General features: G+C 45.1%; 1 long non-coding RNA gene across 1 annotated transcript; it reads left to right on the top strand.

Annotated features, from left to right (window-relative positions):
- Positions 1-597: 597 nt before the first annotated feature.
- LOC119435527 (uncharacterized) lies at positions 598-7,915 on the top strand. The gene is made up of 3 exons (XR_005188853.2): positions 598-806; positions 878-970; positions 7,342-7,915. It is a non-coding gene; the product is annotated as an uncharacterized LOC119435527 (long non-coding RNA).
- Positions 7,916-8,620: the final 705 nt, after the last annotated feature.

Raw genomic sequence — 8,620 nt, 5'->3', positions numbered from 1 at the left:
AAAATGCGGCGATACGCATGCCTCTCCACTGTGATTGCATATGGCCGCTCATTACCATAATTCGCGTGGCTCGTCGCACCACAAATTATGGCGGAAAATCTCTGCAATGGCGGCCGAGCGCAACGTCACGCAACGTCAAATTGACGTTTACGAAACAGCCCTTCCTGTGACGCTCTTCACAGGATATTCCTTCAGCCAATCAGCAAGCTGACATGCCGGCTATCTTGGGACGCCACCACATATTCGCGAAATTGCAGATGCATTGCACGAGCTTCTGCACGCTACCGTCCACTTTCTTTTTAAGCGCTAAAGTCGCAATAGAGGTGCCAAGGACCACAAAAAAGTATTAGTCGATAAAGTTTGCGGCTCCACGTCACGTTTCATCATTCTGACGAAAACGCAAAATTGCATTTAGCAAAACTTCCGTTTCCCGGCACAAATTTCAAAACACGTGACCTCCGGACAGCCAATGAGACAGCCAAGATGGCGGATAATGGCGGCCGTGCAGCCGCCATGCGTGTCCAGAATAGAAGCGTATCGCCGCAGCGCGGCTGTACCCGGTTTGGGTCGAAACCGGATATCACGTGGGGTCAGCGAGGTACTCCCTGCCCCTAGGTAGGCGTGAAAGTAGGTAGGGAATGATTCCTCGGCCATGCCTGCCATGTCCCCAGTCCCTGTGTGCCTAGAAGCATCCGCTAGCCCAAGACAAGCATGCACGTTGCGCGGGAGCGGCCGCATACAAGAATTCGCGGTGAGAACGTCGTCGACCGCATTACCGCCAACCCACAAAGGACTGCGATCTCAAGGTACGTCTGCCTAAACTGCAACTTGTGACATAAAGCGGCGATGCATATTCATTTTTCTTTTTAAATTTTAGGCCTTGCTCCTTCAGCTGTAGCGCGACGTGAGCCCTGCCATTTCACTTTCAAGATACGTAAGCTGCTTCGACCCTGAAAATGCCGACGCAATGGTGAGTTGGAAAAACCATGGCTTAAATTTACGTCGCGTGCATGCCACCCATACCTTTTTTGCGGCATGCGATTGAAGTAGAGACTGCGATCGTGACTTCATGGCCCTCGCATTGTTATCTTCTGCAACACCCAATCGTCGCGAGCTAACATGTTTTTCAAATTTGTCAGTGCTAGCACATCTCGATGTGAGCGCAAGTTCGTGTCTTTCATAACACGTAAACAATGCGAAGGTGTATACGCCGCTGATGTATGCACGCTGCATTGAATGATTTACTGTTTCCCTTGGTCATTGATTACATTAAAAAGAAAGCTGCAGATATGTCCTTTGTAAAATCTGAATTACTTCAAATACGATCTTACGTGCACTTGAAAAAAAAATTACTGGCCGATTAGTTTTCATATTCTACTACACCTGCCCGCTTCACAGCGGCTTACGAGCCAGAAATGTATGCAGCAACACTTTACATTAAATGTAATGTTACAAGACGACAGGTAATAATCTTGAACCCAAATTGATCATGAACAGCAGCTGCTACAGGGGTGCAGATATTTTTACCAAATAACCATGTTCTCATAGCTGACAAGCTAGAGGGAAAATTTGTTTCGTAGGAATGAAAAGCAGAGGTGAGCCTGAACTAGTATGTTCTTGCCCACTACTCTGCTAAGGGGGAAAAAAAATGTCTTTAAAGCTGTTGAGGAAAAAAAAGATCATATGTGCACAATAATCACATAACGCAGTGGTCTCTCTAAACCTCAAGTATAGTCCTGCGTTCTGCAAATAGTCTAGAACAGCACTCGTAGCTATTTCTTGCTGCAATGCTGTCACGGTAAGCACCCAGAATTTCAGCTTCTGATAATCTTTGCCTTTGTTGCTTGCGAGCACAGAGGGCACCATCTGCTGCTGTCGCAACTGGTAACAGATGTTGCAAAAATGTGCTGCAGGATCTCGGGCATGTGGCAGTATTTACAGTTCAGGGATAAGATTTTGTAGCGATTCCTTTTCCAGTACTAATGGCTTTTTGCATTCGTGAGTGGTCAGAGTGACAGCGTGTTGCTCAGGGCCGCGATTTTGTAGCAATGCCTTATGACTTATTCTATAATAGTCTTATCATCCACCGCTCACGGCCGGCTGATCCCGCTGATAACGCGAGCGGACCGTCGCTCTGACCACTGACAAAATGCGAAAAGGCATTATTACCGGAAAGGCATCGCTACAAAATACTGGCCCTGACCACACATGAACGCGAAAAGTCAGTGCTATAGAATTGTGGCTCAGTCTGTCAGTATAACCAATCAGATGTGTATAGCATTGAGTGAAGGCAACATGAAGACGAATTCAATAATGCATGCTTGCTTGTCTCTTCTTTGATCTTAAATGGGAAGTGAACAACTTCTCATAATTTCTTCATTATTTTTTAAACAAGTTGAATAATGTGCCCTAGTTTATCGCACAATTAGTCCAACATATTTCAGATGCAAGATCTTGTAGTGTTGGGGCTGTGGAAAACAAAACAATGCAGGAAAATCTCAGCGCATTTTTATTTAAGCAATGTTTTGACACCTTAAATGGCGTGGCCATCTTGTTCGTTGCTTTATATTCGTTACCTCTGGTGCAACGCGAGTTCACTTGGAATTAGCATGGACGTAGCATATATATTTTAAAATGTGCCTGGTGCATGACATTGTGAAAAACCTTGAATGTGAACCCGCTACAAACAACAACATACTGGCACCTAGCAAGAACACCCAACCGTCTACCTTCCCACACATTTTCCTGAAACAGTTTGCACATGTTATTCAAAATTGCCACACATTTCCAATCATAAGTGTTTCAGGATATATACGACACATTTCATTTGTGTCTGCAATGGAACTAATGGAAAACCTGACAGTCAAATCTGTCTCTAATAACAAATCCGTGTTGCTGATATCTTCACAATAACTGAGATCTAGGGGGGTTATTCTGTAAGAGTCCACCTAGTGGACTGTCCACTTCAGCTGTCGCCATTGGCTCCAGCTTCATGAGCACGAAGGATACTGGCTGGCACCTTCGCGCTCGTGAAGCTGGCGCTAATGGCAACAGCCGAAGTGGACAGTCCACTAGGTGGACTCTTCCAGAATACCCCCACCCCCCCTGGGCCAGTATAATATAGATTATTCCTTCCGTTCGATTCTATACCACTCTTATCATCCGCTGTTCACCGCCAGAAACTCGCCAGTTCTAATGGGTATAGATGTCCCCTGGCCCAGTGCTCGGCACCTTCTACGAGTTTTCATCTTGCAAGGGGCCCTCTAGGGATTACAGAAAATGGGTCTGGGCGGCTTCCATGGCAGCAGTTTCCTGTGTGGCATCCTAATACAGCTGTTAGGTGGGGATGCCCTTGGATTGGAAAGAAGCACCCCTTTCAAAGTATCCCGTAATGGCTGAGCACCTGACCGGAAGCACAGTTATACCTATTTTACCGGTGGGTACCAGGCGGCAGCGCTACTCAGCCTCCCACAGCAGTGGCAAATGCTCGTCTGGGTCACCATTGTTGTGGTGAGACAAGGGGCACCTTTCAAATCTCTATAGCGCCCCTTTCGACATGAAAACTCCTACAAACAACTGAGCGCCAGGCCGGAGGACATCTCTACTCAATAAAAATCTAATAGGTTCCCAGTGGCACTAGGATTCTATCCAAGTACCTCCCCGCATACGAGGAAGACTCTCGACAATTTCACCACCGCTGCAATACATGTGTCCTGCCAAACAGATTCGCCGAGCACCTTGCCCAGGGGTGCGTTACCACTGGGTGCAGCACCACATGCTGGCTTGCAGAACCACCATCCATGACCAGGTTGCTACAAATCCTGTACCCATTCACGTCAAGTCATCCTCGGACCAAAGTCCTCCCAGCTAGCATGATGGCCCACCCTGCTACTGTCACCTTGTTGGTCTCGTGGGCTAGACCCATGTATATCGAGTAGGTGGAGGCATAACTCCCCGAATGTGTCCTGTGAAGGATGCCTTTTTCAAGCGCTGTGGTGCCAAAGCCGCAAGCACCATAACTTATCTGCGCATGTGGAGCATGTATCGAAAGCCATGTGCTTTGCTGTTATGCCATTGTGATAGTACATATTACAAATAAGATTATGCAGTAACATAAATGAGAGCTTTAGATTGTGCTATCGAAGCATTCAGGAGTCCCTATCAGAATCTTAGTATGTCTGTGGTTACGTGCCCAAGCAAAACATTATAGCTTTGCGTCCCCAAATGCAAGCCACACGCACTCGGAGCACGTAGTCAAGGTGGTGTTAGCATTTTTTAATATATAAAGCTAACCATAGAATTGCAAATAAAAAGACAATTGTTTCATGAAAATAGTTTATTTACATTCAGTTAAGTTGGCTGATACAATCAGCCTTGCATGCATTGAACGTCACCCTTGTTGGAGCCCTGGGGCCACATGCATGACACTCGCGCAGGTTGTTTATTCTTTCACAGCCGACGTTGTTTGGGTTCTTAGAACAGCGACCGGGACCGCTGGGGATAGCGCACTTCCACTGCGGTGCCCAAGATATATGGACATTTAACGGAGAAGCGTACGTAACGAGAAGCGAAGCAGCCGCCTCACCGCACGCATATCACTCAGCGGCATATAGGCGCATTCTTGGGGGCTAACATAAACACAGGCACTGCCGGGGGTGGCGGCATTACCTTTGCGGTGTGGGAGACAGTTTACGCCTTCGAGCATACGTAAGGGGAAACCTGGCGGCAATGTCGTGCTCGAGTATGATTCTGCGGCATGTCCAGGGTTAGTGGCTCGAGGGGTGATTTATGTGTTCGCGGGGCATGCCATTGCACCGGGGCAACTGCACTGAGGCATGTGAACTTCGAGCAAGAGGGCCATGTGGCGTTTGTTTAAGTGATGTTGGTCTGAGTGTTCCAAAAACCGGACTGGAAAATGGGGGCGGGTACAGCGTGTATTGTTGATGATCCCGCCTTCTTCGAAAAGAACTGATTGGTAGAATGTGAGCGAGGAGACTTAAAACAAGGGTATTTAAAAAGTGTGTAGAGATGAAGAGGGAAGGAGCGAGCCGATAATCAGCCGCCGCTCGTCGATGTATGCTACTTTGTCCTACAATAAACCGATGTATTCCTAAGTTGGCCTCCCTGAGTGCAAAGTGTCACCGGACGACTACGAGGACTCTCTGAAGAATCGTCTGCCTGGAAGACCTGAAGGAGAAGAAACTTAACTCATGCTAAAGATCTTTGACAGGAAGAAGCAAACAATGTATACATGCATAGGTGGTAATTAAAGCTGAGCCAAACGAATCCCAAAGGCTAGAAATTTTGCCCTCTGGCACAGGATGTTTGCTGTGGAAGTGCACTGTGATCCAATTTATTATGACCAGCATTTTGTCGCCTTCATTTCTCGTAAGATGACGTCAACGTGCAGTGTGAAATGCTGTCATCAAATCGGATCGTGTCGGCCTGTTCAGCGTCGATTGTTTTATGAAAGCGTGTCTTGGCTTGCTTCATCTCAGTTTGCAATGTTTCAGCAATATTTCTTCTAAGTCAGCCACCCCAAAGAACCAAGCACATGTTAGGTCCGCAGGTGTGCAGTGCCGCTTCCGTCCTTTAATCTAAAACTCTCTTACGTTTACAGCAAGAACATAAGCGCATCCCTGAGTGTTGCCACCATGGAGTAATCGGCTTACATGTATTAATTTTGCATCATTTTTGGTGCTTAGCAGGGTCATAGGGCTGTGGGACCAGATTTAGTCCAGATGCAAGCAAAACAATGCAACTTAGAACAGAAAGCCGCTGGTAAGGGTTCACGCATTGTTTGAAAGGTTAGGCATAGAAAATAACTGTGGCCATTTCTGATATGCCTAAACCTTCAAACAACGAAAATAGTGGCCTTGAGAACACACCACAATGTACTATCGACCAAAAAAGTTTACGGACCAAGGGACCTGACAAAAAGCTGAATATCTCCGCAGCCTGGTATTCCCATTTCCTGCCTCTACTGGTATACGTGAACAACATTGTGATGTGCAGTTTTACTGGCTACTTTTAAAGGCTGCTCGGGTATTAAGCGTTTTCTGAGAGTCCGCAAACTTTTTGGTCGATAGTACTTTAGCCATAGTCTAATAATAGTCTAACATAGTAAATTTCATGATGGACTAGGTTTTCATGCAGTTAATCTTAGAAGCCTGCCATTGTGTTTGTTATCTACATGTGTGCCGCCACCATTCTTATCGAACACAAGCTATAGCTGGAAAGTGCATAACCGGGCCACTTGGTATAGGTTCATCGTTGTTTGAAAGCGCAAACGCACAATGAAGAACTTGCACTCATTGTCTCGTTCAGACTGTTCTTTTTGTGTTTGCGGTTCCAAACAACCATGAAGCTATAGGAGCTCTGAAATAATGGGAACTTTTTTCACATTTTTTTTTAGCAAAAGGATTGTCTTGTAGCAAGCATGCTTCAGTCAATAAGGCATGTGCCATATGTGTAGAATTTGGCTCCACCTTGAAATTGTTCATTTAAACTGCTTGCTCAATTATCTGCTGATAATGAACTGTAACTTTGGGTCGATACAAACCGCCCATTGAAGTTGAATATGCCTTGAGCTTGGGAAGTAATCCACTAGACAAAATATAATTGTGTGTCCCCCTATGGTGGCTCCATGGATGTGGTGTTCTGCTGCTAAGCAAGAGGTCGTGGAGATCGCAGAGTTCTTACGGGCGGCCTACAACACGAAAATGCAGTAAAGTGGAGCCTTGTTTGCATACTGCGGTTCCAAATTAAAGACTACGCAGTGACACGCACAAGCTAGAATTGATACTAGTGCAGATTTTATGTAAACAATGTGCTACATCTGTGCTTGGAAAACCACAATGAAAAATGCGCATGAACGTGATCCGACACGCTTGCACGAGACAAATAGGCATAGTCAAATGACCGATGGTTGACATACTCGCTAAAAAGGGCCGAGAACAAAACTTGAATTTGTAAAGATCCACCGCGGGTTCTGTGCAGGTTGATACGGGAAATCTATTGTGTTGTCACTGTTCTAAAGTTCCCTGGTTTTATCGGGCATGCGCGTGCACACCTTGGAAAATGCTGACAGAACTCTGCTACTTCATCTTTAGCTTACGTTCTCTTACTCTGGAAGGGTTGCAGCAACATACGACAGTGTATGAGACCATTTATTTGGTGCACACTTCCAACAGTATGCGCATTCTTGTCCGCGCTACAGAGTGCACCAACAAGACGTGCTTGCCCGGTCACTGTCATTCATGCGTACACCCTATTGAATGCACACAGCATGAGCTGCAAGTTATATGGCTTTAACCGTTTTTTTTTTTTTTACCCACTTAGGTGCATCTGAACAGCCAATGGATACCATGCCCACTCTGTAACGACCAGTGCTTTTAATGAAACAGCACAGCAGAATAGTCAACCACGTGAGGCACCTCAGACAGCATATGCAGTGGGTTGTGACGGATTTAATGATTTCATCAGCATTTTCACTGGATGCAAGGCTGTGAATCTCTTGTATGATGCATGTGTGGAAAAGAAACCCAACATCCGGTGCACATGCCTGCTTGAAACAGTCGGGCATATCCCATTAGTTGAGTGCCCCCGTGTCGGCATTTGCTGATGTGATCCCAGCTATCTTCACCCATTACATTCTGCTGAATTTACTGCAGCCACCCTTTGGAAAAATAACACATGGCAATTATTTCAAGGTAATTAGTTCTCCCATACAGAAAAAATACCATTAGCAGTACTCGTGGGTGATAATCTGCCACTTTGCAATGGTGGCGAGCATAAATACCACTAGCTGTAGTAACACCAGTTTTGAAATTAGGAAGCAACTTTCTTGCAGCTAGACTTTATGTGTACTATGTTTCATGCAACGTCAGTGTTCAGAATAAAAGCATTTGACCACTGCAAATTGTAGTTTTTTTTTCTTCTAGACGTACATATGAACACATTCTTGATATAAAAAGACATGCAGGGCTGTATTACAGCACAGAAATGTTTGGACAATTCAAGCTCATTAATTCAGAATGTAAGTTTGAAAATTCTAAGGAATGAAACCATTCTGTTTTCAGTGCACTGAAGTACACAAAGTGCACTTCAGCCACCAAATGCAATTGACAAGGTTGATAACATTTATGAGTTATGACGGCACTGCAGTTAACTTTGTGTTGGCAAGCACATGAATTTCGGGTTCTGCAAAAAATGGAATGTGCCTTGCACCTGTACAGGACATTTCATGCAACAATCAAAAAAGGATACATATTTGGCAAACAGGCTTCTCAGAATAGCTTTTTGCACAGCACTTAGTTAATATAATTTGTTATGCAATGCTTTCTTTAATATTTGTTTCAGGACATAAGTTGTACTTAAAAAATTTTGAAAGCTGTTCAGAAACACCGAATGCAAGCTGAAGAATGTGTTCACATACAACCACTTCAGGGGGGCAGCCTTTTTCTGGTCACTCAAGACCTCAAAGACTGCTGTCAGGGAGGAGTGTGGCTGTTGCAGTGGGTGAAAAGTGCAAAAAAAAATAAACGAACACTACAAAAGTGCTTTATACCTGTTCAAGCATGAACTAAAGCCAAGTACTCAAATTGCCATATTAACAAGG

Source organism: Dermacentor silvarum, unplaced genomic scaffold, assembly GCF_013339745.2.
Source record: "Dermacentor silvarum isolate Dsil-2018 unplaced genomic scaffold, BIME_Dsil_1.4 Seq771, whole genome shotgun sequence".
In the NCBI taxonomy this organism is placed as follows: domain Eukaryota; kingdom Metazoa; phylum Arthropoda; class Arachnida; order Ixodida; family Ixodidae; genus Dermacentor; species Dermacentor silvarum.
This window is presented reverse-complemented; position numbering and strand designations above follow the sequence as displayed.